The following is a 27292-nucleotide window of genomic DNA, read 5'->3' on the forward strand; positions in this document are numbered from 1 at the left end:
AGGGACCCAAGCATGCTGCCTTTCCACTCTCAGAGCCCTTCACCTAACCTACTGTGCAGCTGTTTCACCTTTAATATCACTGTTCCACAGGCAGTGTGACGTCACAATGCTCCTTGTCTGTAGCCCGAACCAGGAGCCTTTGCAAACCTGGTATAATCTACATACTTACGGTGTGTTTAGTCTTGGACCACAAATGCAGTGAAGAATAATGGATTGCTACTCTTCATACATTTTTGACCATTGGCTCAGATTTGAATGCGTACTGGCCATCTGAGCATCTCTGCCAGGCCACCCTATGTCTAGAGACTGTAGATTTAGAGAGTTTATAAACATTGTCAGTTCATCAATAAAGTGTGCTCGCTTCGGCAGCACATATACTAAAATTGGAACGATACAGAGAAGATTAGCTATGGCCCCTGCGCAAGGATGACACGCAAATTCGTGAAGCGTTCCATATTTTTAACAGCTTTCAGGAGAGAAATCTTTTTTGTTTTCAAGACTAATTGAAAAAATAAAGCAGGTCCCAGTGCTGTCCCCGTAATATGTATTTTTCAATTAGTCTCTCCTCAACATTTTTAATGTATTTGCTTTGCAGTAAAGAAGGTGCGCTCTATGTTCAGCTGCATTTAGCAAGGAAGCCTGCAGGACTTCTGGGACTTTTCTTTCTCTTTTTTAGCCTCACTGTCATTATTCTTCACCACCCCCAAATCTATACTGCTGCAGTGTTGTGTTGCTTTGTGGGAAGCAGGACAAAGAGAAGGGCAGGGCCTATGCAAATGAAGGCCTCAGGGATGTCTGGGAGTGCCTTTTTAGCAGTATTGTTAAAGTCCACCTTGCAACCGGATTGGTCGGGTAAGCTGAAAAACACCATGCCAGATTGGGCACCAGGTGTCTAGGCGCTTGGAGGACATATTGGGTCTACATCCCTCAGTTTCTGAGGTCCAAGAAATGTTCACCCTCTACCCTAATAGAGAGGTCTTGGCCAATCGTGGCTGAGAGGGGAAGAAGGTAGCAGTGCAAGATGCTTATGGTCCTTCTCTAATAATGGACCAACTTTCTCTCTCTCCTTACCTGTGGTTCTGCCTGGCTACTGGGGCTACCAGTTGTAAGCCTGCAGCCCACAGGGAGTTGGTTTGTTCCTCTCACACATGTAAATGGGTAAGCATTCAAGTGCACACACCTGCCTACGTCCACAGACCCTCGCGCACACACACTTTTGTCAACAAGCTTTTTCGCAATTAAGAATATCAGGGACCCATGTTGAAATACAAAAGCAGCACACCACGTGACGGCCATCACATAGAGTCCAGCAGCAAATGGGAAACGTTTAACTAGCTGTGGTCCTATTACTTGCGCTCTACCGTGGAACAACTGCTGGATGAGTCCTGCTGGAGAATATTGAACCTACAACAAGTCTGAGGTAAATAAAAATTCCACAGGAATATAATCAAACAGGGACCTACAACCCTTCCGAGCCAGATAGGAGTCGAACCTACAATCTTCTGATCCGTAGTCAGACGCGTTATCCATTGCGCCACTGGCCCTATGTAGACTTACGCATCCTTTTGTCCTTAAGTGGGCTAGAAAGTGTGTGTATGTGTGTGTGAAGGCACAAGGAAACCCATCTGACCTCCTGGAAGTCTGTTCTGTGAGGTTTTCCCAAGTTTTACAAAGGACTTTAGGAGAAGGAAGCACCTAAAAGCTAGGCGAAATGGTCCTAGATCCAAGGAAATCTTTTAGATCAGGCTCAGTTTCTTAAATAGTTTGCATTAACATAATCAGTTCCAGGTCTGTGTGGGGCTGAGCTTGAGAACTCCTTAGTAAGTAGGCGTTTACAACAATAAGGGGTTTAATATTACAACACAGGTGAACATTCAGACACATTATCATAAGCTCACCTTGTCCAGGGACCCAAGCATGCTGCCTTTCCACTCTCAGAGCCCTTCACCTAACCTACTGTGCAGCTGTTTCACCTTTAATATCACTGTTCCACAGGCAGCGTGACGTCACAATGCTCCTTGTCTGTAGCCCGACCCAGGAGCCTTTGCAAACCTGGTATAATCTACATACTTACGGTGTGTTTAGTCTTGGACCACAAATGCAGTGAAGAATAATGGATTGCTACTCTTCATACATTTTTGACCATTGGCTCAGATTTGAATGCGTACTGGCCATCTGAGCATCTCTGCCAGGCCACCCTATGTCTAGAGACTGTAGATTTAGAGAGTTTATAAACATTGTCAGTTCATCAATAAAGTGTGCTCGCTTCGGCAGCACATATACTAAAATTGGAACGATACAGAGAAGATTAGCATGGCCCCTGCGCAAGGATGACACGCAAATTCGTGAAGCGTTCCATATTTTTAACAGCTTTCAGGAGAGAAATCTTTTTTGTTTTCAAGACTAATTGAAAAAATAAAGCAGGTCCCAGTGCTGTCCCCGTAATATGTATTTTTCAATTAGTCTCTCCTCAACATTTTTAATGTATTTGCTTTGCAGTAAAGAAGGTGCGCTCTATGTTCAGCTGCATTTAGCAAGGAAGCCTGCAGGACTTCTGGGACTTTTCTTTCTCTTTTTTAGCCTCACTGTCATTATTCTTCACCACCCCCAAATCTATACTGCTGCAGTGTTGTGTTGATTTGTGGGAAGCAGGACAAAGAGAAGGGCAGGGCCTATGCAAATGAAGGCCTCAGGGATGTCTGGGAGTGCCTTTTTAGCAGTATTGTTAAAGTCCACCTTGCAACCGGATTGGTCGGGTAAGCTGAAAAACACCATGCCAGATTGGGCACCAGGTCTCTAGGCGCTTGGAGGACATATTGGGTCTACATCCCTCAGTTTCTGAGGTCCAAGAAATGTTCACCCTCTACCCTAATAGAGAGGTCTTGGCCGATCGTGGCTGAGAGGGGAAGAAGGTAGCAGTGCAAGATGCTTATGGTCCTTCTCTAATAATGGACCAACTTTCTCTCTCTCCTTACCTGTGGTTCTGCCTGGCTACTGGGGCTACCAGTTGTAAGCCTGCAGCCCACAGGGAGTTGGTTTGTTCCTCTCACACATGTAAATGGGTAAGCATTCAAGTGCACACACCTGCCTACGTCCACAGACCCTCGCGCACACACACTTTTGTCAACAAGCTTTTTCGCAATTAAGAGTATCAGGGACCCATGTTGAAATACAAAAGCAGCACACCACGTGACGGCCATCACATAGAGTCCAGCAGCAAATGGGAAACGTTTAACTAGCTGTGGTCCTATTACTTGCGCTCTACCGTGGAACAACTGCTGGATGAGTCCTGCTGGAGAATATTGAACCTACAACAAGTCTGAGGTAAATAAAAATTCCACAGGAATATAATCAAACAGGGACCTACAACCCTTCCGAGCCAGATAGGAGTCGAACCTACAATCTTCTGATCCGTAGTCAGACGCGTTATCCATTGCGCCACTGGCCCTATGTAGACTTACACATCCTTTTGTCCTTAAGTGGGCTAGAAAGTGTGTGTATGTGTGTGTGAAGGCACAAGGAAACCCATCTGACCTCCTGGAAGTCTGTTCTGTGAGGTTTTCCCAAGTTTTACAAAGGACTTTAGGAGAAGGAAGCACCTAAAAGCTAGGCGAAATGGTCCTAGATCCAAGGAAATCTTTTAGATCAGGCTCAGTTTCTTAAATAGTTTGCATTAACATAATCAGTTCCAGGTCTGTGTGGGGCTGAGCTTGAGAACTCCTTAGTAAGTAGGCGTTTACAACAATAAGGGGTTTAATATTACAACACAGGTGAACATTCAGACACATTATCATAAGCTCACCTTGTCCAGGGACCCAAGCATGCTGCCTTTCCACTCTCAGAGCCCTTCACCTAACCTACTGTGCAGCTGTTTCACCTTTAATATCACTGTTCCACAGGCAGCGTGACGTCACAATGCTCCTTGTCTGTAGCCCGACCCAGGAGCCTTTGCAAACCTGGTATAATCTACATACTTACGGTGTGTTTAGTCTTGGACCACAAATGCAGTGAAGAATAATGGATTGCTACTCTTCATACATTTTTGACCATTGGCTCAGATTTGAATGCGTACTGGCCATCTGAGCATCTCTGCCAGGCCACCCTATGTCTAGAGACTGTAGATTTAGAGAGTTTATAAACATTGTCAGTTCATCAATAAAGTGTGCTCGCTTCGGCAGCACATATACTAAAATTGGAACGATACAGAGAAGATTAGCATGGCCCCTGCGCAAGGATGACACGCAAATTCGTGAAGCGTTCCATATTTTTAACAGCTTTCAGGAGAGAAATCTTTTTTGTTTTCAAGACTAATTGAAAAAATAAAGCAGGTCCCAGTGCTGTCCCCGTAATATGTATTTTTCAATTAGTCTCTCCTCAACATTTTTAATGTATTTGCTTTGCAGTAAAGAAGGTGCGCTCTATGTTCAGCTGCATTTAGCAAGGAAGCCTGCAGGACTTCTGGGACTTTTCTTTCTCTTTTTTAGCCTCACTGTCATTATTCTTCACCACCCCCAAATCTATACTGCTGCAGTGTTGTGTTGCTTTGTGGGAAGCAGGACAAAGAGAAGGGCAGGGCCTATGCAAATGAAGGCCTCAGGGATGTCTGGGAGTGCCTTTTTAGCAGTATTGTTAAAGTCCACCTTGCAACCGGATTGGTCGGGTAAGCTGAAAAACACCATGCCAGATTGGGCACCAGGTGTCTAGGCGCTTGGAGGACATATTGGGTCTACATCCCTCAGTTTCTGAGGTCCAAGAAATGTTCACCCTCTACCCTAATAGAGAGGTCTTGGCCGATCGTGGCTGAGAGGGGAAGAAGGTAGCAGTGCAAGATGCTTATGGTCCTTCTCTAATAATGGACCAACTTTCTCTCTCTCCTTACCTGTGGTTCTGCCTGGCTACTGGGGCTACCAGTTGTAAGCCTGCAGCCCACAGGGAGTTGGTTTGTTCCTCTCACACATGTAAATGGGTAAGCATTCAAGTGCACACACCTGCCTACGTCCACAGACCCTCGCGCACACACACTTTTGTCAACAAGCTTTTTCGCAATTAAGAGTATCAGGGACCCATGTTGAAATACAAAAGCAGCACACCACGTGACGGCCATCACATAGAGTCCAGCAGCAAATGGGAAACGTTTAACTAGCTGTGGTCCTATTACTTGCGCTCTACCGTGGAACAACTGCTGGATGAGTCCTGCTGGAGAATATTGAACCTACAACAAGTCTGAGGTAAATAAAAATTCCACAGGAATATAATCAAACAGGGACCTACAACCCTTCCGAGCCAGATAGGAGTCGAACCTACAATCTTCTGATCCGTAGTCAGACGCGTTATCCATTGCGCCACTGGCCCTATGTAGACTTACGCATCCTTTTGTCCTTAAGTGGGCTAGAAAGTGTGTGTATGTGTGTGTGAAGGCACAAGGAAACCCATCTGACCTCCTGGAAGTCTGTTCTGTGAGGTTTTCCCAAGTTTTACAAAGGACTTTAGGAGAAGGAAGCACCTAAAAGCTAGGCGAAATGGTCCTAGATCCAAGGAAATCTTTTAGATCAGGCTCAGTTTCTTAAATAGTTTGCATTAACATAATCAGTTCCAGGTCTGTGTGGGGCTGAGCTTGAGAACTCCTAAATGGGTAAGCATTCAAGTGCACACACCTGCCTACGTCCACAGACCCTCGCGCACACACACTTTTGTCAACAAGCTTTTTCGCAATTAAGAGTATCAGGGACCCATGTTGAAATACAAAAGCAGCACACCACGTGACGGCCATCACATAGAGTCCAGCAGCAAATGGGAAACGTTTAACTAGCTGTGGTCCTATTACTTGCGCTCTACCGTGGAACAACTGCTGGATGAGTCCTGCTGGAGAATATTGAACCTACAACAAGTCTGAGGTAAATAAAAATTCCACAGGAATATAATCAAACAGGGACCTACAACCCTTCCGAGCCAGATAGGAGTCGAACCTACAATCTTCTGATCCGTAGTCAGACGCGTTATCCATTGCGCCACTGGCCCTATGTAGACTTACGCATCCTTTTGTCCTTAAGTGGGCTAGAAAGTGTGTGTATGTGTGTGTGAAGGCACAAGGAAACCCATCTGACCTCCTGGAAGTCTGTTCTGTGAGGTTTTCCCAAGTTTTACAAAGGACTTTAGGAGAAGGAAGCACCTAAAAGCTAGGCGAAATGGTCCTAGATCCAAGGAAATCTTTTAGATCAGGCTCAGTTTCTTAAATAGTTTGCATTAACATAATCAGTTCCAGGTCTGTGTGGGGCTGAGCTTGAGAACTCCTTAGTAAGTAGGCGTTTACAACAATAAGGGGTTTAATATTACAACACAGGTGAACATTCAGACACATTATCATATGCTCACCTTGTCCAGGGACCCAAGCATGCTGCCTTTCCACTCTCAGAGCCCTTCACCTAACCTACTGTGCAGCTGTTTCACCTTTAATATCACTGTTCCACAGGCAGTGTGACGTCACAATGCTCCTTGTCTGTAGCCCGAACCAGGAGCCTTTGCAAACCTGGTATAATCTACATACTTACGGTGTGTTTAGTCTTGGACCACAAATGCAGTGAAGAATAATGGATTGCTACTCTTCATACATTTTTGACCATTGGCTCAGATTTGAATGCGTACTGGCCATCTGAGCATCTCTGCCAGGCCACCCTATGTCTAGAGACTGTAGATTTAGAGAGTTTATAAACATTGTCAGTTCATCAATAAAGTGTGCTCGCTTCGGCAGCACATATACTAAAATTGGAACGATACAGAGAAGATTAGCTATGGCCCCTGCGCAAGGATGACACGCAAATTCGTGAAGCGTTCCATATTTTTAACAGCTTTCAGGAGAGAAATCTTTTTTGTTTTCAAGACTAATTGAAAAAATAAAGCAGGTCCCAGTGCTGTCCCCGTAATATGTATTTTTCAATTAGTCTCTCCTCAACATTTTTAATGTATTTGCTTTGCAGTAAAGAAGGTGCGCTCTATGTTCAGCTGCATTTAGCAAGGAAGCCTGCAGGACTTCTGGGACTTTTCTTTCTCTTTTTTAGCCTCACTGTCATTATTCTTCACCACCCCCAAATCTATACTGCTGCAGTGTTGTGTTGCTTTGTGGGAAGCAGGACAAAGAGAAGGGCAGGGCCTATGCAAATGAAGGCCTCAGGGATGTCTGGGAGTGCCTTTTTAGCAGTATTGTTAAAGTCCACCTTGCAACCGGATTGGTCGGGTAAGCTGAAAAACACCATGCCAGATTGGGCACCAGGTCTCTAGGCGCTTGGAGGACATATTGGGTCTACATCCCTCAGTTTCTGAGGTCCAAGAAATGTTCACCCTCTACCCTAATAGAGAGGTCTTGGCCGATCGTGGCTGAGAGGGGAAGAAGGTAGCAGTGCAAGATGCTTATGGTCCTTCTCTAATAATGGACCAACTTTCTCTCTCTCCTTACCTGTGGTTCTGCCTGGCTACTGGGGCTACCAGTTGTAAGCCTGCAGCCCACAGGGAGTTGGTTTGTTCCTCTCACACATGTAAATGGGTAAGCATTCAAGTGCACACACCTGCCTACGTCCACAGACCCTCGCGCACACACACTTTTGTCAACAAGCTTTTTCGCAATTAAGAGTATCAGGGACCCATGTTGAAATACAAAAGCAGCACACCACGTGACGGCCATCACATAGAGTCCAGCAGCAAATGGGAAACGTTTAACTAGCTGTGGTCCTATTACTTGCGCTCTACCGTGGAACAACTGCTGGATGAGTCCTGCTGGAGAATATTGAACCTACAACAAGTCTGAGGTAAATAAAAATTCCACAGGAATATAATCAAACAGGGACCTACAACCCTTCCGAGCCAGATAGGAGTCGAACCTACAATCTTCTGATCCGTAGTCAGACGCGTTATCCATTGCGCCACTGGCCCTATGTAGACTTACGCATCCTTTTGTCCTTAAGTGGGCTAGAAAGTGTGTGTATGTGTGTGTGAAGGCACAAGGAAACCCATCTGACCTCCTGGAAGTCTGTTCTGTGAGGTTTTCCCAAGTTTTACAAAGGACTTTAGGAGAAGGAAGCACCTAAAAGCTAGGCGAAATGGTCCTAGATCCAAGGAAATCTTTTAGATCAGGCTCATTTTCTTAAATAGTTTGCATTAACATAATCAGTTCCAGGTCTGTGTGGGGCTGAGCTTGAGAACTCCTTAGTAAGTAGGCGTTTACAACAATAAGGGGTTTAATATTACAACACAGGTGAACATTCAGACACATTATCATACGCTCACCTTGTCCAGGGACCCAAGCATGCTGCCTTTCCACTCTCAGAGCCCTTCACCTAACCTACTGTGCAGCTGTTTCACCTTTAATATCACTGTTCCACAGGCAGTGTGACGTCACAATGCTCCTTGTCTGTAGCCCGAACCAGGAGCCTTTGCAAACCTGGTATAATCTACATACTTACGGTGTGTTTAGTCTTGGACCACAAATGCAGTGAAGAATAATGGATTGCTACTCTTCATACATTTTTGACCATTGGCTCAGATTTGAATGCGTACTGGCCATCTGAGCATCTCTGCCAGGCCACCCTATGTCTAGAGACTGTAGATTTAGAGAGTTTATAAACATTGTCAGTTCATCAATAAAGTGTGCTCGCTTCGGCAGCACATATACTAAAATTGGAACGATACAGAGAAGATTAGCTATGGCCCCTGCGCAAGGATGACACGCAAATTCGTGAAGCGTTCCATATTTTTAACAGCTTTCAGGAGAGAAATCTTTTTTGTTTTCAAGACTAATTGAAAAAATAAAGCAGGTCCCAGTGCTGTCCCCGTAATATGTATTTTTCAATTAGTCTCTCCTCAACATTTTTAATGTATTTGCTTTGCAGTAAAGAAGGTGCGCTCTATGTTCAGCTGCATTTAGCAAGGAAGCCTGCAGGACTTCTGGGACTTTTCTTTCTCTTTTTTAGCCTCACTGTCATTATTCTTCACCACCCCCAAATCTATACTGCTGCAGTGTTGTGTTGCTTTGTGGGAAGCAGGACAAAGAGAAGGGCAGGGCCTATGCAAATGAAGGCCTCAGGGATGTCTGGGAGTGCCTTTTTAGCAGTATTGTTAAAGTCCACCTTGCAACCGGATTGGTCGGGTAAGCTGAAAAACACCATGCCAGATTGGGCACCAGGTGTCTAGGCGCTTGGAGGACATATTGGGTCTACATCCCTCAGTTTCTGAGGTCCAAGAAATGTTCACCCTCTACCCTAATAGAGAGGTCTTGGCCAATCGTGGCTGAGAGGGGAAGAAGGTAGCAGTGCAAGATGCTTATGGTCCTTCTCTAATAATGGACCAACTTTCTCTCTCTCCTTACCTGTGGTTCTGCCTGGCTACTGGGGCTACCAGTTGTAAGCCTGCAGCCCACAGGGAGTTGGTTTGTTCCTCTCACACATGTAAATGGGTAAGCATTCAAGTGCACACACCTGCCTACGTCCACAGACCCTCGCGCACACACACTTTTGTCAACAAGCTTTTTCGCAATTAAGAATATCAGGGACCCATGTTGAAATACAAAAGCAGCACACCACGTGACGGCCATCACATAGAGTCCAGCAGCAAATGGGAAACGTTTAAGTAGCTGTGGTCCTATTACTTGCGCTCTACCGTGGAACAACTGCTGGATGAGTCCTGCTGGAGAATATTGAACCTACAACAAGTCTGAGGTAAATAAAAATTCCACAGGAATATAATCAAACAGGGACCTACAACCCTTCCGAGCCAGATAGGAGTCGAACCTACAATCTTCTGATCCGTAGTCAGACGCGTTATCCATTGCGCCACTGGCCCTATGTAGACTTATGCATCCTTTTGTCCTTAAGTGGGCTAGAAAGTGTGTGTATGTGTGTGTGAAGGCACAAGGAAACCCATCTGACCTCCTGGAAGTCTGTTCTGTGAGGTTTTCCCAAGTTTTACAAAGGACTTTAGGAGAAGGAAGCACCTAAAAGCTAGGCGAAATGGTCCTAGATCCAAGGAAATCTTTTAGATCAGGCTCAGTTTCTTAAATAGTTTGCATTAACATAATCAGTTCCAGGTCTGTGTGGGGCTGAGCTTGAGAACTCCTTAGTAAGTAGGCGTTTACAACAATAAGGGGTTTAATATTACAACACAGGTGAACATTCAGACACATTATCATAAGCTCACCTTGTCCAGGGACCCAAGCATGCTGCCTTTCCACTCTCAGAGCCCTTCACCTAACCTACTGTGCAGCTGTTTCACCTTTAATATCACTGTTCCACAGGCAGCGTGACGTCACAATGCTCCTTGTCTGTAGCCCGACCCAGGAGCCTTTGCAAACCTGGTATAATCTACATACTTACGGTGTGTTTAGTCTTGGACCACAAATGCAGTGAAGAATAATGGATTGCTACTCTTCATACATTTTTGACCATTGGCTCAGATTTGAATGCGTACTGGCCATCTGAGCATCTCTGCCAGGCCACCCTATGTCTAGAGACTGTAGATTTAGAGAGTTTATAAACATTGTCAGTTCATCAATAAAGTGTGCTCGCTTCGGCAGCACATATACTAAAATTGGAACGATACAGAGAAGATTAGCATGGCCCCTGCGCAAGGATGACACGCAAATTCGTGAAGCGTTCCATATTTTTAACAGCTTTCAGGAGAGAAATCTTTTTTGTTTTCAAGACTAATTGAAAAAATAAAGCAGGTCCCAGTGCTGTCCCCGTAATATGTATTTTTCAATTAGTCTCTCCTCAACATTTTTAATGTATTTGCTTTGCAGTAAAGAAGGTGCGCTCTATGTTCAGCTGCATTTAGCAAGGAAGCCTGCAGGACTTCTGGGACTTTTCTTTCTCTTTTTTAGCCTCACTGTCATTATTCTTCACCACCCCCAAATCTATACTGCTGCAGTGTTGTGTTGATTTGTGGGAAGCAGGACAAAGAGAAGGGCAGGGCCTATGCAAATGAAGGCCTCAGGGATGTCTGGGAGTGCCTTTTTAGCAGTATTGTTAAAGTCCACCTTGCAACCGGATTGGTCGGGTAAGCTGAAAAACACCATGCCAGATTGGGCACCAGGTCTCTAGGCGCTTGGAGGACATATTGGGTCTACATCCCTCAGTTTCTGAGGTCCAAGAAATGTTCACCCTCTACCCTAATAGAGAGGTCTTGGCCGATCGTGGCTGAGAGGGGAAGAAGGTAGCAGTGCAAGATGCTTATGGTCCTTCTCTAATAATGGACCAACTTTCTCTCTCTCCTTACCTGTGGTTCTGCCTGGCTACTGGGGCTACCAGTTGTAAGCCTGCAGCCCACAGGGAGTTGGTTTGTTCCTCTCACACATGTAAATGGGTAAGCATTCAAGTGCACACACCTGCCTACGTCCACAGACCCTCGCGCACACACACTTTTGTCAACAAGCTTTTTCGCAATTAAGAGTATCAGGGACCCATGTTGAAATACAAAAGCAGCACACCACGTGACGGCCATCACATAGAGTCCAGCAGCAAATGGGAAACGTTTAACTAGCTGTGGTCCTATTACTTGCGCTCTACCGTGGAACAACTGCTGGATGAGTCCTGCTGGAGAATATTGAACCTACAACAAGTCTGAGGTAAATAAAAATTCCACAGGAATATAATCAAACAGGGACCTACAACCCTTCCGAGCCAGATAGGAGTCGAACCTACAATCTTCTGATCCGTAGTCAGACGCGTTATCCATTGCGCCACTGGCCCTATGTAGACTTACGCATCCTTTTGTCCTTAAGTGGGCTAGAAAGTGTGTGTATGTGTGTGTGAAGGCACAAGGAAACCCATCTGACCTCCTGGAAGTCTGTTCTGTGAGGTTTTCCCAAGTTTTACAAAGGACTTTAGGAGAAGGAAGCACCTAAAAGCTAGGCGAAATGGTCCTAGATCCAAGGAAATCTTTTAGATCAGGCTCATTTTCTTAAATAGTTTGCATTAACATAATCAGTTCCAGGTCTGTGTGGGGCTGAGCTTGAGAACTCCTTAGTAAGTAGGCATTTACAACAATAAGGGGTTTAATATTACAACACAGGTGAACATTCAGACACATTATCATAAGCTCACCTTGTCCAGGGACCCAAGCATGCTGCCTTTCCACTCTCAGAGCCCTTCACCTAACCTACTGTGCAGCTGTTTCACCTTTAATATCACTGTTCCACAGGCAGCGTGACGTCACAATGCTCCTTGTCTGTAGCCCGACCCAGGAGCCTTTGCAAACCTGGTATAATCTACATACTTACGGTGTGTTTAGTCTTGGACCACAAATGCAGTGAAGAATAATGGATTGCTACTCTTCATACATTTTTGACCATTGGCTCAGATTTGAATGCGTACTGGCCATCTGAGCATCTCTGCCAGGCCACCCTATGTCTAGAGACTGTAGATTTAGAGAGTTTATAAACATTGTCAGTTCATCAATAAAGTGTGCTCGCTTCGGCAGCACATATACTAAAATTGGAACGATACAGAGAAGATTAGCATGGCCCCTGCGCAAGGATGACACGCAAATTCGTGAAGCGTTCCATATTTTTAACAGCTTTCAGGAGAGAAATCTTTTTTGTTTTCAAGACTAATTGAAAAAATAAAGCAGGTCCCAGTGCTGTCCCCGTAATATGTATTTTTCAATTAGTCTCTCCTCAACATTTTTAATGTATTTGCTTTGCAGTAAAGAAGGTGCGCTCTATGTTCAGCTGCATTTAGCAAGGAAGCCTGCAGGACTTCTGGGACTTTTCTTTCTCTTTTTTAGCCTCACTGTCATTATTCTTCACCACCCCCAAATCTATACTGCTGCAGTGTTGTGTTGCTTTGTGGGAAGCAGGACAAAGAGAAGGGCAGGGCCTATGCAAATGAAGGCCTCAGGGATGTCTGGGAGTGCCTTTTTAGCAGTATTGTTAAAGTCCACCTTGCAACCGGATTGGTCGGGTAAGCTGAAAAACACCATGCCAGATTGGGCACCAGGTGTCTAGGCGCTTGGAGGACATATTGGGTCTACATCCCTCAGTTTCTGAGGTCCAAGAAATGTTCACCCTCTACCCTAATAGAGAGGTCTTGGCCGATCGTGGCTGAGAGGGGAAGAAGGTAGCAGTGCAAGATGCTTATGGTCCTTCTCTAATAATGGACCAACTTTCTCTCTCTCCTTACCTGTGGTTCTGCCTGGCTACTGGGGCTACCAGTTGTAAGCCTGCAGCCCACAGGGAGTTGGTTTGTTCCTCTCACACATGTAAATGGGTAAGCATTCAAGTGCACACACCTGCCTACGTCCACAGACCCTCGCGCACACACACTTTTGTCAACAAGCTTTTTCGCAATTAAGAGTATCAGGGACCCATGTTGAAATACAAAAGCAGCACACCACGTGACGGCCATCACATAGAGTCCAGCAGCAAATGGGAAACGTTTAACTAGCTGTGGTCCTATTACTTGCGCTCTACCGTGGAACAACTGCTGGATGAGTCCTGCTGGAGAATATTGAACCTACAACAAGTCTGAGGTAAATAAAAATTCCACAGGAATATAATCAAACAGTGACCTACAACCCTTCCGAGCCAGATAGGAGTCGAACCTACAATCTTCTGATCCGTAGTCAGACGCGTTATCCATTGCGCCACTGGCCCTATGTAGACTTACGCATCCTTTTGTCCTTAAGTGGGCTAGAAAGTGTGTGTATGTGTGTGTGAAGGCACAAGGAAACCCATCTGACCTCCTGGAAGTCTGTTCTGTGAGGTTTTCCCAAGTTTTACAAAGGACTTTAGGAGAAGGAAGCACCTAAAAGCTAGGCGAAATGGTCCTAGATCCAAGGAAATCTTTTAGATCAGGCTCAGTTTCTTAAATAGTTTGCATTAACATAATCAGTTCCAGGTCTGTGTGGGGCTGAGCTTGAGAACTCCTTAGTAAGTAGGCGTTTACAACAATAAGGGGTTTAATATTACAACACAGGTGAACATTCAGACACATTATCATAAGCTCACCTTGTCCAGGGACCCAAGCATGCTGCCTTTCCACTCTCAGAGCCCTTCACCTAACCTACTGTGCAGCTGTTTCACCTTTAATATCACTGTTCCACAGGCAGCGTGACGTCACAATGCTCCTTGTCTGTAGCCCGACCCAGGAGCCTTTGCAAACCTGGTATAATCTACATACTTACGGTGTGTTTAGTCTTGGACCACAAATGCAGTGAAGAATAATGGATTGCTACTCTTCATACATTTTTGACCATTGGCTCAGATTTGAATGCGTACTGGCCATCTGAGCATCTCTGCCAGGCCACCCTATGTCTAGAGACTGTAGATTTAGAGAGTTTATAAACATTGTCAGTTCATCAATAAAGTGTGCTCGCTTCGGCAGCACATATACTAAAATTGGAACGATACAGAGAAGATTAGCATGGCCCCTGCGCAAGGATGACACGCAAATTCGTGAAGCGTTCCATATTTTTAACAGCTTTCAGGAGAGAAATCTTTTTTGTTTTCAAGACTAATTGAAAAAATAAAGCAGGTCCCAGTGCTGTCCCCGTAATATGTATTTTTCAATTAGTCTCTCCTCAACATTTTTAATGTATTTGCTTTGCAGTAAAGAAGGTGCGCTCTATGTTCAGCTGCATTTAGCAAGGAAGCCTGCAGGACTTCTGGGACTTTTCTTTCTCTTTTTTAGCCTCACTGTCATTATTCTTCACCACCCCCAAATCTATACTGCTGCAGTGTTGTGTTGCTTTGTGGGAAGCAGGACAAAGAGAAGGGCAGGGCCTATGCAAATGAAGGCCTCAGGGATGTCTGGGAGTGCCTTTTTAGCAGTATTGTTAAAGTCCACCTTGCAACCGGATTGGTCGGGTAAGCTGAAAAACACCATGCCAGATTGGGCACCAGGTGTCTAGGCGCTTGGAGGACATATTGGGTCTACATCCCTCAGTTTCTGAGGTCCAAGAAATGTTCACCCTCTACCCTAATAGAGAGGTCTTGGCCGATCGTGGCTGAGAGGGGAAGAAGGTAGCAGTGCAAGATGCTTATGGTCCTTCTCTAATAATGGACCAACTTTCTCTCTCTCCTTACCTGTGGTTCTGCCTGGCTACTGGGGCTACCAGTTGTAAGCCTGCAGCCCACAGGGAGTTGGTTTGTTCCTCTCACACATGTAAATGGGTAAGCATTCAAGTGCACACACCTGCCTACGTCCACAGACCCTCGCGCACACACACTTTTGTCAACAAGCTTTTTCGCAATTAAGAGTATCAGGGACCCATGTTGAAATACAAAAGCAGCACACCACGTGACGGCCATCACATAGAGTCCAGCAGCAAATGGGAAACGTTTAACTAGCTGTGGTCCTATTACTTGCGCTCTACCGTGGAACAACTGCTGGATGAGTCCTGCTGGAGAATATTGAACCTACAACAAGTCTGAGGTAAATAAAAATTCCACAGGAATATAATCAAACAGTGACCTACAACCCTTCCGAGCCAGATAGGAGTCGAACCTACAATCTTCTGATCCGTAGTCAGACGCGTTATCCATTGCGCCACTGGCCCTATGTAGACTTACGCATCCTTTTGTCCTTAAGTGGGCTAGAAAGTGTGTGTATGTGTGTGTGAAGGCACAAGGAAACCCATCTGACCTCCTGGAAGTCTGTTCTGTGAGGTTTTCCCAAGTTTTACAAAGGACTTTAGGAGAAGGAAGCACCTAAAAGCTAGGCGAAATGGTCCTAGATCCAAGGAAATCTTTTAGATCAGGCTCAGTTTCTTAAATAGTTTGCATTAACATAATCAGTTCCAGGTCTGTGTGGGGCTGAGCTTGAGAACTCCTTAGTAAGTAGGCGTTTACAACAATAAGGGGTTTAATATTACAACACAGGTGAACATTCAGACACATTATCATAAGCTCACCTTGTCCAGGGACCCAAGCATGCTGCCTTTCCACTCTCAGAGCCCTTCACCTAACCTACTGTGCAGCTGTTTCACCTTTAATATCACTGTTCCACAGGCAGCGTGACGTCACAATGCTCCTTGTCTGTAGCCCGACCCAGGAGCCTTTGCAAACCTGGTATAATCTACATACTTACGGTGTGTTTAGTCTTGGACCACAAATGCAGTGAAGAATAATGGATTGCCACTCTTCATACATTTTTGACCATTGGCTCAGATTTGAATGCGTACTGGCCATCTGAGCATCTCTGCCAGGCCACCCTATGTCTAGAGACTGTAGATTTAGAGAGTTTATAAACATTGTCAGTTCATCAATAAAGTGTGCTCGCTTCGGCAGCACATATACTAAAATTGGAACGATACAGAGAAGATTAGCATGGCCCCTGCGCAAGGATGACACGCAAATTCGTGAAGCGTTCCATATTTTTAACAGCTTTCAGGAGAGAAATCTTTTTTGTTTTCAAGACTAATTGAAAAAATAAAGCAGGTCCCAGTGCTGTCCCCGTAATATGTATTTTTCAATTAGTCTCTCCTCAACATTTTTAATGTATTTGCTTTGCAGTAAAGAAGGTGCGCTCTATGTTCAGCTGCATTTAGCAAGGAAGCCTGCAGGACTTCTGGGACTTTTCTTTCTCTTTTTTAGCCTCACTGTCATTATTCTTCACCACCCCCAAATCTATACTGCTGCAGTGTTGTGTTGCTTTGTGGGAAGCAGGACAAAGAGAAGGGCAGGGCCTATGCAAATGAAGGCCTCGAGGATGTCTGGGAGTGCCTTTTTAGCAGTATTGTTAAAGTCCACCTTGCAACCGGATTGGTCGGGTAAGCTGAAAAACACCATGCCAGATTGGGCACCAGGTGTCTAGGCGCTTGGAGGACATATTGGGTCTACATCCCTCAGTTTCTGAGGTCCAAGAAATGTTCACCCTCTACCCTAATAGAGAGGTCTTGGCCGATCGTGGCTGAGAGGGGAAGAAGGTAGCAGTGCAAGATGCTTATGGTCCTTCTCTAATAATGGACCAACTTTCTCTCTCTCCTTACCTGTGGTTCTGCCTGGCTACTGGGGCTACCAGTTGTAAGCCTGCAGCCCACAGGGAGTTGGTTTGTTCCTCTCACACATGTAAATGGGTAAGCATTCAAGTGCACACACCTGCCTACGTCCACAGACCCTCGCGCACACACACTTTTGTCAACAAGCTTTTCGCAATTAAGAGTATCAGGGACCCATGTTGAAATACAAAAGCAGCACACCACGTGACGGCCATCACATAGAGTCCAGCAGCAAATGGGAAACGTTTAACTAGCTGTGGTCCTATTACTTGCGCTCTACCGTGGAACAACTGCTGGATGAGTCCTGCTGGAGAATATTGAACCTACAACAAGTCTGAGGTAAATAAAAATTCCACAGGAATATAATCAAACAGGGACCTACAACCCTTCCGAGCCAGATAGGAGTCGAACCTACAATCTTCTGATCCGTAGTCAGACACGTTATCCATTGCGCCACTGGCCCTATGTAGACTTACGCATCCTTTTGTCCTTAAGTGGGCTAGAAAGTGTGTGTATGTGTGTGTGAAGGCACAAGGAAACCCATCTGACCTCCTGGAAGTCTGTTCTGTGAGGTTTTCCCAAGTTTTACAAAGGACTTTAGGAGAAGGAAGCACCTAAAAGCTAGGCGAAATGGTCCTAGATCCAAGGAAATCTTTTAGATCAGGCTCAGTTTCTTAAATAGTTTGCATTAACATAATCAGTTCCAGGTCTGTGTGGGGCTGAGCTTGAGAACTCCTTAGTAAGTAGGCGTTTACAACAATAAGGGGTTTAATATTACAACACAGGTGAACATTCAGACACATTATCATAAGCTCACCTTGTCCAGGGACCCAAGCATGCTGCCTTTCCACTCTCAGAGCCCTTCACCTAACCTACTGTGCAGCTGTTTCACCTTTAATATCACTGTTCCACAGGCAGCGTGACGTCACAATGCTCCTTGTCTGTAGCCCGACCCAGGAGCCTTTGCAAACCTGGTATAATCTACATACTTACGGTGTGTTTAGTCTTGGACCACAAATGCAGTGAAGAATAATGGATTGCTACTCTTCATACATTTTTGACCATTGGCTCAGATTTGAATGCGTACTGGCCATCTGAGCATCTCTGCCAGGCCACCCTATGTCTAGAGACTGTAGATTTAGAGAGTTTATAAACATTGTCAGTTCATCAATAAAGTGTGCTCGCTTCGGCAGCACATATACTAAAATTGGAACGATACAGAGAAGATTAGCATGGCCCCTGCGCAAGGATGACACGCAAATTCGTGAAGCGTTCCATATTTTTAACAGCTTTCAGGAGAGAAATCTTTTTTGTTTTCAAGACTAATTGAAAAAATAAAGCAGGTCCCAGTGCTGTCCCCGTAATATGTATTTTTCAATTAGTCTCTCCTCAACATTTTTAATGTATTTGCTTTGCAGTAAAGAAGGTGCGCTCTATGTTCAGCTGCATTTAGCAAGGAAGCCTGCAGGACTTCTGGGACTTTTCTTTCTCTTTTTTAGCCTCACTGTCATTATTCTTCACCACCCCCAAATCTATACTGCTGCAGTGTTGTGTTGATTTGTGGGAATCAGGACAAAGAGAAGGGCAGGGCCTATGCAAATGAAGGCCTCAGGGATGTCTGGGAGTGCCTTTTTAGCAGTATTGTTAAAGTCCACCTTGCAACCGGATTGGTCGGGTAAGCTGAAAAACACCATGCCAGATTGGGCACCAGGTCTCTAGGCGCTTGGAGGACATATTGGGTCTACATCCCTCAGTTTCTGAGGTCCAAGAAATGTTCACCCTCTACCCTAATAGAGAGGTCTTGGCCGATCGTGGCTGAGAGGGGAAGAAGGTAGCAGTGCAAGATGCTTATGGTCCTTCTCTAATAATGGACCAACTTTCTCTCTCTCCTTACCTGTGGTTCTGCCTGGCTACTGGGGCTACCAGTTGTAAGCCTGCAGCCCACAGGGAGTTGGTTTGTTCCTCTCACACATGTAAATGGGTAAGCATTCAAGTGCACACACCTGCCTACGTCCACAGACCCTCGCGCACACACACTTTTGTCAACAAGCTTTTTCGCAATTAAGAGTATCAGGGACCCATGTTGAAATACAAAAGCAGCACACCACGTGACGGCCATCACATAGAGTCCAGCAGCAAATGGGAAACGTTTAACTAGCTGTGGTCCTATTACTTGCGCTCTACCGTGGAACAACTGCTGGATGAATCCTGCTGGAGAATATTGAACCTACAACAAGTCTGAGGTAAATAAAAATTCCACAGGAATATAATCAAACAGGGACCTACAACCCTTCCGAGCCAGATAGGAGTCGAACCTACAATCTTCTGATCCGTAGTCAGACGCGTTATCCATTGCGCCACTGGCCCTATGTAGACTTACGCATCCTTTTGTCCTTAAGTGGGCTAGAAAGTGTGTGTATGTGTGTGTGAAGGCACAAGGAAACCCATCTGACCTCCTGGAAGTCTGTTCTGTGAGGTTTTCCCAAGTTTTACAAAGGACTTTAGGAGAAGGAAGCACCTAAAAGCTAGGCGAAATGGTCCTAGATCCAAGGAAATCTTTTAGATCAGGCTCAGTTTCTTAAATAGTTTGCATTAACATAATCAGTTCCAGGTCTGTGTGGGGCTGAGCTTGAGAACTCCTTAGTAAGTAGGCGTTTACAACAATAAGGGGTTTAATATTACAACACAGGTGAACATTCAGACACATTATCATAAGCTCACCTTGTCCAGGGACCCAAGCATGCTGCCTTTCCACTCTCAGAGCCCTTCACCTAACCTACTGTGCAGCTGTTTCACCTTTAATATCACTGTTCCACAGGCAGCGTGACGTCACAATGCTCCTTGTCTGTAGCCCGACCCAGGGGCCTTTGCAAACCTGGTATAATCTACATACTTACGGTGTGTTTAGTCTTGGACCACAAATGCAGTGAAGAATAATGGATTGCTACTCTTCATACATTTTTGACCATTGGCTCAGATTTGAATGCGTACTGGCCATCTGAGCATCTCTGCCAGGCCACCCTATGTCTAGAGACTGTAGATTTAGAGAGTTTATAAACATTGTCAGTTCATCAATAAAGTGTGCTCGCTTCGGCAGCACATATACTAAAATTGGAACGATACAGAGAAGATTAGCATGGCCCCTGCGCAAGGATGACACGCAAATTCGTGAAGCGTTCCATATTTTTAACAGCTTTCAGGAGAGAAATCTTTTTTGTTTTCAAGACTAATTGAAAAAATAAAGCAGGTCCCAGTGCTGTCCCCGTAATATGTATTTTTCAATTAGTCTCTCCTCAACATTTTTAATGTATTTGCTTTGCAGTAAAGAAGGTGCGCTCTATGTTCAGCTGCATTTAGCAAGGAAGCCTGCAGGACTTCTGGGACTTTTCTTTCTCTTTTTTAGCCTCACTGTCATTATTCTTCACCACCCCCAAATCTATACTGCTGCAGTGTTGTGTTGCTTTGTGGGAAGCAGGACAAAGAGAAGGGCAGGGCCTATGCAAATGAAGGCCTCAGGGATGTCTGGGAGTGCCTTTTTAGCAGTATTGTTAAAGTCCACCTTGCAACCGGATTGGTCGGGTAAGCTGAAAAACACCATGCCAGATTGGGCACCAGGTGTCTAGGCGCTTGGAGGACATATTGGGTCTACATCCCTCAGTTTCTGAGGTCCAAGAAATGTTCACCCTCTACCCTAATAGAGAGGTCTTGGCCAATCGTGGCTGAGAGGGGAAGAAGGTAGCAGTGCAAGATGCTTATGGTCCTTCTCTAATAATGGACCAACTTTCTCTCTCTCCTTACCTGTGGTTCTGCCTGGCTACTGGGGCTACCAGTTGTAAGCCTGCAGCCCACAGGGAGTTGGTTTGTTCCTCTCACACATGTAAATGGGTAAGCATTCAAGTGCACACACCTGCCTACGTCCACAGACCCTCGCGCACACACACTTTTGTCAACAAGCTTTTTCGCAATTAAGAGTATCAGGGACCCATGTTGAAATACAAAAGCAGCACACCACGTGACGGCCATCACATAGAGTCCAGCAGCAAATGGGAAACGTTTAACTAGCTGTGGTCCTATTACTTGCGCTCTACCGTGGAACAACTGCTGGATGAGTCCTGCTGGAGAATATTGAACCTACAACAAGTCTGAGGTAAATAAAAATTCCACAGGAATATAATCAAACAGGGACCTACAACCCTTCCGAGCCAGATAGGAGTCGAACCTACAATCTTCTGATCCGTAGTCAGACGCGTTATCCATTGCGCCACTGGCCCTATGTAGACTTACGCATCCTTTTGTCCTTAAGTGGGCTAGAAAGTGTGTGTATGTGTGTGTGAAGGCACAAGGAAACCCATCTGACCTCCTGGAAGTCTGTTCTGTGAGGTTTTCCCAAGTTTTACAAAGGACTTTAGGAGAAGGAAGCACCTAAAAGCTAGGCGAAATGGTCCTAGATCCAAGGAAATCTTTTAGATCAGGCTCAGTTTCTTAAATAGTTTGCATTAACATAATCAGTTCCAGGTCTGTGTGGGGCTGAGCTTGAGAACTCCTTAGTAAGTAGGCGTTTACAACAATAAGGGGTTTAATATTACAACACAGGTGAACATTCAGACACATTATCATACGCTCACCTTGTCCAGGGACCCAAGCATGCTGCCTTTCCACTCTCAGAGCCCTTCACCTAACCTACTGTGCAGCTGTTTCACCTTTAATATCACTGTTCCACAGGCAGTGTGACGTCACAATGCTCCTTGTCTGTAGCCCGAACCAGGAGCCTTTGCAAACCTGGTATAATCTACATACTTACGGTGTGTTTAGTCTTGGACCACAAATGCAGTGAAGAATAATGGATTGCTACTCTTCATACATTTTTGACCATTGGCTCAGATTTGAATGCGTACTGGCCATCTGAGCATCTCTGCCAGGCCACCCTATGTCTAGAGACTGTAGATTTAGAGAGTTTATAAACATTGTCAGTTCATCAATAAAGTGTGCTCGCTTCGGCAGCACATATACTAAAATTGGAACGATACAGAGAAGATTAGCTATGGCCCCTGCGCAAGGATGACACGCAAATTCGTGAAGCGTTCCATATTTTTAACAGCTTTCAGGAGAGAAATCTTTTTTGTTTTCAAGACTAATTGAAAAAATAAAGCAGGTCCCAGTGCTGTCCCCGTAATATGTATTTTTCAATTAGTCTCTCCTCAACATTTTTAATGTATTTGCTTTGCAGTAAAGAAGGTGCGCTCTATGTTCAGCTGCATTTAGCAAGGAAGCCTGCAGGACTTCTGGGACTTTTCTTTCTCTTTTTTAGCCTCACTGTCATTATTCTTCACCACCCCCAAATCTATACTGCTGCAGTGTTGTGTTGCTTTGTGGGAAGCAGGACAAAGAGAAGGGCAGGGCCTATGCAAATGAAGGCCTCAGGGATGTCTGGGAGTGCCTTTTTAGCAGTATTGTTAAAGTCCACCTTGCAACCGGATTGGTCGGGTAAGCTGAAAAACACCATGCCAGATTGGGCACCAGGTGTCTAGGCGCTTGGAGGACATATTGGGTCTACATCCCTCAGTTTCTGAGGTCCAAGAAATGTTCACCCTCTACCCTAATAGAGAGGTCTTGGCCGATCGTGGCTGAGAGGGGAAGAAGGTAGCAGTGCAAGATGCTTATGGTCCTTCTCTAATAATGGACCAACTTTCTCTCTCTCCTTACCTGTGGTTCTGCCTGGCTACTGGGGCTACCAGTTGTAAGCCTGCAGCCCACAGGGAGTTGGTTTGTTCTTCTCACACATGTAAATGGGTAAGCATTCAAGTGCACACACCTGCCTACGTCCACAGACCCTCGCGCACACACACTTTTGTCAACAAGCTTTTTCGCAATTAAGAGTATCAGGGACCCATGTTGAAATACAAAAGCAGCACACCACGTGACGGCCATCACATAGAGTCCAGCAGCAAATGGGAAACGTTTAACTAGCTGTGGTCCTATTACTTGCGCTCTACCGTGGAACAACTGCTGGATGAGTCCTGCTGGAGAATATTGAACCTACGACAAGTCTGAGGTAAATAAAAATTCCACAGGAATATAATCAAACAGGGACCTACAACCCTTCCGAGCCAGATAGGAGTCGAACCTACAATCTTCTGATCCGTAGTCAGACGCGTTATCCATTGCGCCACTGGCCCTATGTAGACTTACGCATCCTTTTGTCCTTAAGTGGGCTAGAAAGTGTGTGTATGTGTGTGTGAAGGCACAAGGAAACCCATCTGACCTCCTGGAAGTCTGTTCTGTGAGGTTTTCCCAAGTTTTACAAAGGACTTTAGGAGAAGGAAGCACCTAAAAGCTAGGCGAAATGGTCCTAGATCCAAGGAAATCTTTTAGATCAGGCTCAGTTTCTTAAATAGTTTGCATTAACATAATCAGTTCCAGGTCTGTGTGGGGCTGAGCTTGAGAACTCCTTAGTAAGTAGGCGTTTACAACAATAAGGGGTTTAATATTACAACACAGGTGAACATTCAGACACATTATCATAAGCTCACCTTGTCCAGGGACCCAAGCATGCTGCCTTTCCACTCTCAGAGCCCTTCACCTAACCTACTGTGCAGCTGTTTCACCTTTAATATCACTGTTCCACAGGCAGCGTGACGTCACAATGCTCCTTGTCTGTAGCCCGACCCAGGAGCCTTTGCAAACCTGGTATAATCTACATACTTACGGTGTGTTTAGTCTTGGACCACAAATGCAGTGAAGAATAATGGATTGCTACTCTTCATACATTTTTGACCATTGGCTCAGATTTGAATGCGTACTGGCCATCTGAGCATCTCTGCCAGGCCACCCTATGTCTAGAGACTGTAGATTTAGAGAGTTTATAAACATTGTCAGTTCATCAATAAAGTGTGCTCGCTTCGGCAGCACATATACTAAAATTGGAACGATACAGAGAAGATTAGCATGGCCCCTGCGCAAGGATGACACGCAAATTCGTGAAGCGTTCCATATTTTTAACAGCTTTCAGGAGAGAAATCTTTTTTGTTTTCAAGACTAATTGAAAAAATAAAGCAGGTCCCAGTGCTGTCCCCGTAACATGTATTTTTCAATTAGTCTCTCCTCAACATTTTTAATGTATTTGCTTTGCAGTAAAGAAGGTGCGCTCTATGTTCAGCTGCATTTAGCAAGGAAGCCTGCAGGACTTCTGGGACTTTTCTTTCTCTTTTTTAGCCTCACTGTCATTATTCTTCACCACCCCCAAATCTATACTGCTGCAGTGTTGTGTTGATTTGTGGGAAGCAGGACAAAGAGAAGGGCAGGGCCTATGCAAATGAAGGCCTCAGGGATGTCTGGGAGTGCCTTTTTAGCAGTATTGTTAAAGTCCACCTTGCAACCGGATTGGTCGGGTAAGCTGAAAAACACCATGCCAGATTGGGCACCAGGTCTCTAGGCGCTTGGAGGACATATTGGGTCTACATCCCTCAGTTTCTGAGGTCCAAGAAATGTTCACCCTCTACCCTAATAGAGAGGTCTTGGCCGATCGTGGCTGAGAGGGGAAGAAGGTAGCAGTGCAAGATGCTTATGGTCCTTCTCTAATAATGGACCAACTTTCTCTCTCTCCTTACCTGTGGTTCTGCCTGGCTACTGGGGCTACCAGTTGTAAGCCTGCAGCCCACAGGGAGTTGGTTTGTTCCTCTCACACATGTAAATGGGTAAGCATTCAAGTGCACACACCTGCCTACGTCCACAGACCCTCGCGCACACACACTTTTGTCAACAAGCTTTTTCGCAATTAAGAGTATCAGGGACCCATGTTGAAATACAAAAGCAGCACACCACGTGACGGCCATCACATAGAGTCCAGCAGCAAATGGGAAACGTTTAACTAGCTGTGGTCCTATTACTTGCGCTCTACCGTGGAACAACTGCTGGATGAGTCCTGCTGGAGAATATTGAACCTACAACAAGTCTGAGGTAAATAAAAATTCCACAGGAATATAATCAAACAGGGACCTACAACCCTTCCGAGCCAGATAGGAGTCGAACCTACAATCTTCTGATCCGTAGTCAGACGCGTTATCCATTGCGCCACTGGCCCTATGTAGACTTACGCATCCTTTTGTCCTTAAGTGGGCTAGAAAGTGTGTGTATGTGTGTGTGAAGGCACAAGGAAACCCATCTGACCTCCTGGAAGTCTGTTCTGTGAGGTTTTCCCAAGTTTTACAAAGGACTTTAGGAGAAGGAAGCACCTAAAAGCTAGGCGAAATGGTCCTAGATCCAAGGAAATCTTTTAGATCAGGCTCAGTTTCTTAAATAGTTTGCATTAACATAATCAGTTCCAGGTCTGTGTGGGGCTGAGCTTGAGAACTCCTTAGTAAGTAGGCGTTTACAACAATAAGGGGTTTAATATTACAACACAGGTGAACATTCAGACACATTATCATAAGCTCACCTTGTCCAGGGACCCAAGCATGCTGCCTTTCCACTCTCAGAGCCCTTCACCTAACCTACTGTGCAGCTGTTTCACCTTTAATATCACTGTTCCACAGGCAGCGTGACGTCACAATGCTCCTTGTCTGTAGCCCGACCCAGGAGCCTTTGCAAACCTGGTATAATCTACATACTTACGGTGTGTTTAGTCTTGGACCACAAATGCAGTGAAGAATAATGGATTGCTACTCTTCATACATTTTTGACCATTGGCTCAGATTTGACTGCGTACTGGCCATCTGAGCATCTCTGCCAGGCCACCCTATGTCTAGAGACTGTAGATTTAGAGAGTTTATAAACATTGTCAGTTCATCAATAAAGTGTGCTCGCTTCGGCAGCACATATACTAAAATTGGAACGATACAGAGAAGATTAGCATGGCCCCTGCGCAAGGATGACACGCAAATTCGTGAAGCGTTCCATATTTTTAACAGCTTTCAGGAGAGAAATCTTTTTTGTTTTCAAGACTAATTGAAAAAATAAAGCAGGTCCCAGTGCTGTCCCCGTAATATGTATTTTTCAATTAGTCTCTCCTCAACATTTTTAATGTATTTGCTTTGCAGTAAAGAAGGTGCGCTCTATGTTCAGCTGCATTTAGCAAGGAAGCCTGCAGGACTTCTGGGACTTTTCTTTCTCTTTTTTAGCCTCACTGTCATTATTCTTCACCACCCCCAAATCTATACTGCTGCAGTGTTGTGTTGCTTTGTGGGAAGCAGGACAAAGAGAAGGGCAGGGCCTATGCAAATGAAGGCCTCAGGGATGTCTGGGAGTGCCTTTTTAGCAGTATTGTTAAAGTCCACCTTGCAACCGGATTGGTCGGGTAAGCTGAAAAACACCATGCCAGATTGGGCACCAGGTGTCTAGGCGCTTGGAGGACATATTGGGTCTACATCCCTCAGTTTCTGAGGTCCAAGAAATGTTCACCCTCTACCCTAATAGAGAGGTCTTGGCTGATCGTGGCTGAGAGGGGAAGAAGGTAGCAGTGCAAGATGCTTATGGTCCTTCTCTAATAATGGACCAACTTTCTCTCTCTCCTTACCTGTGGTTCTGCCTGGCTACTGGGGCTACCAGTTGTAAGCCTGCAGCCCACAGGGAGTTGGTTTGTTCCTCTCACACATGTAAATGGGTAAGCATTCAAGTGCACACACCTGCCTACGTCCACAGACCCTCGCGCACACACACTTTTGTCAACAAGCTTTTTCGCAATTAAGAGTATCAGGGACCCATGTTGAAATACAAAAGCAGCACACCACGTGACGGCCATCACATAGAGTCCAGCAGCAAATGGGAAACGTTTAACTAGCTGTGGTCCTATTACTTGCACTCTACCGTGGAACAACTGCTGGATGAGTCCTGCTGGAGAATATTGAACCTACAACAAGTCTGAGGTAAATAAAAATTCCACAGGAATATAATCAAACAGGGACCTACAACCCTTCCGAGCCAGATAGGAGTCGAACCTACAATCTTCTGATCCGTAGTCAGACGCGTTATCCATTGCGCCACTGGCCCTATGTAGACTTACGCATCCTTTTGTCCTTAAGTGGGCTAGAAAGTGTGTGTATGTGTGTGTGAAGGCACAAGGAAACCCATCTGACCTCCTGGAAGTCTGTTCTGTGAGGTTTTCCCAAGTTTTACAAAGGACTTTAGGAGAAGGAAGCACCTAAAAGCTAGGCGAAATGGTCCTAGATCCAAGGAAATCTTTTAGATCAGGCTCAGTTTCTTAAATAGTTTGCATTAACATAATCAGTTCCAGGTCTGTGTGGGGCTGAGCTTGAGAACTCCTTAGTAAGTAGGCGTTTACAACAATAAGGGGTTTAATATTACAACACAGGTGAAC

At 45.2% G+C, this 27292-nt stretch overlaps 28 non-coding genes across 28 annotated transcripts; 14 read left to right on the forward strand and 14 right to left on the reverse strand.

Annotated features, from left to right (window-relative positions):
• The first annotated feature begins 353 nt into the window (after positions 1 to 353).
• Positions 354 to 461, forward strand: LOC147704599 (U6 spliceosomal RNA). Its single transcript, XR_015298442.1, has one exon. It is a non-coding gene; the product is annotated as a U6 spliceosomal RNA (small nuclear RNA).
• A 1010-nt stretch (positions 462 to 1471) lies between these two features.
• On the reverse strand, positions 1472 to 1544 carry TRNAR-ACG (transfer RNA arginine (anticodon ACG)). The gene has a single exon. It is a non-coding gene; the product is annotated as a tRNA-Arg (tRNA).
• A 714-nt stretch (positions 1545 to 2258) lies between these two features.
• Positions 2259 to 2365, forward strand: LOC147704601 (U6 spliceosomal RNA). The gene has a single exon (XR_015299049.1). It is a non-coding gene; the product is annotated as a U6 spliceosomal RNA (small nuclear RNA).
• Positions 2366 to 3375: 1010 nt separating this feature from the next.
• Positions 3376 to 3448, reverse strand: TRNAR-ACG (transfer RNA arginine (anticodon ACG)). The gene has a single exon. It is a non-coding gene; the product is annotated as a tRNA-Arg (tRNA).
• Positions 3449 to 4162: 714 nt separating this feature from the next.
• Positions 4163 to 4269, forward strand: LOC147704603 (U6 spliceosomal RNA). The gene has a single exon (XR_015299050.1). It is a non-coding gene; the product is annotated as a U6 spliceosomal RNA (small nuclear RNA).
• A 1010-nt stretch (positions 4270 to 5279) lies between these two features.
• On the reverse strand, positions 5280 to 5352 carry TRNAR-ACG (transfer RNA arginine (anticodon ACG)). Its single transcript has one exon. It is a non-coding gene; the product is annotated as a tRNA-Arg (tRNA).
• Positions 5353 to 5945: 593 nt separating this feature from the next.
• On the reverse strand, positions 5946 to 6018 carry TRNAR-ACG (transfer RNA arginine (anticodon ACG)). The gene has a single exon. It is a non-coding gene; the product is annotated as a tRNA-Arg (tRNA).
• Positions 6019 to 6732: 714 nt separating this feature from the next.
• On the forward strand, positions 6733 to 6840 carry LOC147704606 (U6 spliceosomal RNA). Its single transcript, XR_015298443.1, has one exon. It is a non-coding gene; the product is annotated as a U6 spliceosomal RNA (small nuclear RNA).
• Positions 6841 to 7850: 1010 nt separating this feature from the next.
• TRNAR-ACG (transfer RNA arginine (anticodon ACG)) lies at positions 7851 to 7923 on the reverse strand. The gene has a single exon. It is a non-coding gene; the product is annotated as a tRNA-Arg (tRNA).
• Positions 7924 to 8637: 714 nt separating this feature from the next.
• On the forward strand, positions 8638 to 8745 carry LOC147704608 (U6 spliceosomal RNA). Its single transcript, XR_015298444.1, has one exon. It is a non-coding gene; the product is annotated as a U6 spliceosomal RNA (small nuclear RNA).
• A 1010-nt stretch (positions 8746 to 9755) lies between these two features.
• On the reverse strand, positions 9756 to 9828 carry TRNAR-ACG (transfer RNA arginine (anticodon ACG)). Its single transcript has one exon. It is a non-coding gene; the product is annotated as a tRNA-Arg (tRNA).
• A 714-nt stretch (positions 9829 to 10542) lies between these two features.
• LOC147704610 (U6 spliceosomal RNA) lies at positions 10543 to 10649 on the forward strand. Its single transcript, XR_015299052.1, has one exon. It is a non-coding gene; the product is annotated as a U6 spliceosomal RNA (small nuclear RNA).
• A 1010-nt stretch (positions 10650 to 11659) lies between these two features.
• Positions 11660 to 11732, reverse strand: TRNAR-ACG (transfer RNA arginine (anticodon ACG)). The gene has a single exon. It is a non-coding gene; the product is annotated as a tRNA-Arg (tRNA).
• Positions 11733 to 12446: 714 nt separating this feature from the next.
• Positions 12447 to 12553, forward strand: LOC147704612 (U6 spliceosomal RNA). Its single transcript, XR_015299053.1, has one exon. It is a non-coding gene; the product is annotated as a U6 spliceosomal RNA (small nuclear RNA).
• Positions 12554 to 13563: 1010 nt separating this feature from the next.
• TRNAR-ACG (transfer RNA arginine (anticodon ACG)) lies at positions 13564 to 13636 on the reverse strand. Its single transcript has one exon. It is a non-coding gene; the product is annotated as a tRNA-Arg (tRNA).
• Positions 13637 to 14350: 714 nt separating this feature from the next.
• LOC147704614 (U6 spliceosomal RNA) lies at positions 14351 to 14457 on the forward strand. The gene has a single exon (XR_015299054.1). It is a non-coding gene; the product is annotated as a U6 spliceosomal RNA (small nuclear RNA).
• Positions 14458 to 15467: 1010 nt separating this feature from the next.
• TRNAR-ACG (transfer RNA arginine (anticodon ACG)) lies at positions 15468 to 15540 on the reverse strand. Its single transcript has one exon. It is a non-coding gene; the product is annotated as a tRNA-Arg (tRNA).
• A 714-nt stretch (positions 15541 to 16254) lies between these two features.
• LOC147704616 (U6 spliceosomal RNA) lies at positions 16255 to 16361 on the forward strand. Its single transcript, XR_015299055.1, has one exon. It is a non-coding gene; the product is annotated as a U6 spliceosomal RNA (small nuclear RNA).
• A 1796-nt stretch (positions 16362 to 18157) lies between these two features.
• Positions 18158 to 18264, forward strand: LOC147704617 (U6 spliceosomal RNA). The gene has a single exon (XR_015299056.1). It is a non-coding gene; the product is annotated as a U6 spliceosomal RNA (small nuclear RNA).
• A 1010-nt stretch (positions 18265 to 19274) lies between these two features.
• Positions 19275 to 19347, reverse strand: TRNAR-ACG (transfer RNA arginine (anticodon ACG)). Its single transcript has one exon. It is a non-coding gene; the product is annotated as a tRNA-Arg (tRNA).
• A 714-nt stretch (positions 19348 to 20061) lies between these two features.
• Positions 20062 to 20168, forward strand: LOC147704619 (U6 spliceosomal RNA). The gene has a single exon (XR_015299057.1). It is a non-coding gene; the product is annotated as a U6 spliceosomal RNA (small nuclear RNA).
• Positions 20169 to 21178: 1010 nt separating this feature from the next.
• TRNAR-ACG (transfer RNA arginine (anticodon ACG)) lies at positions 21179 to 21251 on the reverse strand. The gene has a single exon. It is a non-coding gene; the product is annotated as a tRNA-Arg (tRNA).
• Positions 21252 to 21965: 714 nt separating this feature from the next.
• LOC147704621 (U6 spliceosomal RNA) lies at positions 21966 to 22073 on the forward strand. The gene has a single exon (XR_015298446.1). It is a non-coding gene; the product is annotated as a U6 spliceosomal RNA (small nuclear RNA).
• Positions 22074 to 23083: 1010 nt separating this feature from the next.
• On the reverse strand, positions 23084 to 23156 carry TRNAR-ACG (transfer RNA arginine (anticodon ACG)). The gene has a single exon. It is a non-coding gene; the product is annotated as a tRNA-Arg (tRNA).
• Positions 23157 to 23870: 714 nt separating this feature from the next.
• LOC147704623 (U6 spliceosomal RNA) lies at positions 23871 to 23977 on the forward strand. Its single transcript, XR_015299058.1, has one exon. It is a non-coding gene; the product is annotated as a U6 spliceosomal RNA (small nuclear RNA).
• Positions 23978 to 24987: 1010 nt separating this feature from the next.
• TRNAR-ACG (transfer RNA arginine (anticodon ACG)) lies at positions 24988 to 25060 on the reverse strand. The gene has a single exon. It is a non-coding gene; the product is annotated as a tRNA-Arg (tRNA).
• Positions 25061 to 25774: 714 nt separating this feature from the next.
• LOC147704625 (U6 spliceosomal RNA) lies at positions 25775 to 25881 on the forward strand. Its single transcript, XR_015299059.1, has one exon. It is a non-coding gene; the product is annotated as a U6 spliceosomal RNA (small nuclear RNA).
• Positions 25882 to 26891: 1010 nt separating this feature from the next.
• TRNAR-ACG (transfer RNA arginine (anticodon ACG)) lies at positions 26892 to 26964 on the reverse strand. The gene has a single exon. It is a non-coding gene; the product is annotated as a tRNA-Arg (tRNA).
• Positions 26965 to 27292: the final 328 nt, after the last annotated feature.

Source organism: Lissotriton vulgaris, chromosome 7 (genome assembly GCF_964263255.1).
Source record: "Lissotriton vulgaris chromosome 7, aLisVul1.2, whole genome shotgun sequence".
Classification (NCBI taxonomy): Eukaryota; Metazoa; Chordata; class Amphibia; order Caudata; family Salamandridae; genus Lissotriton; species Lissotriton vulgaris.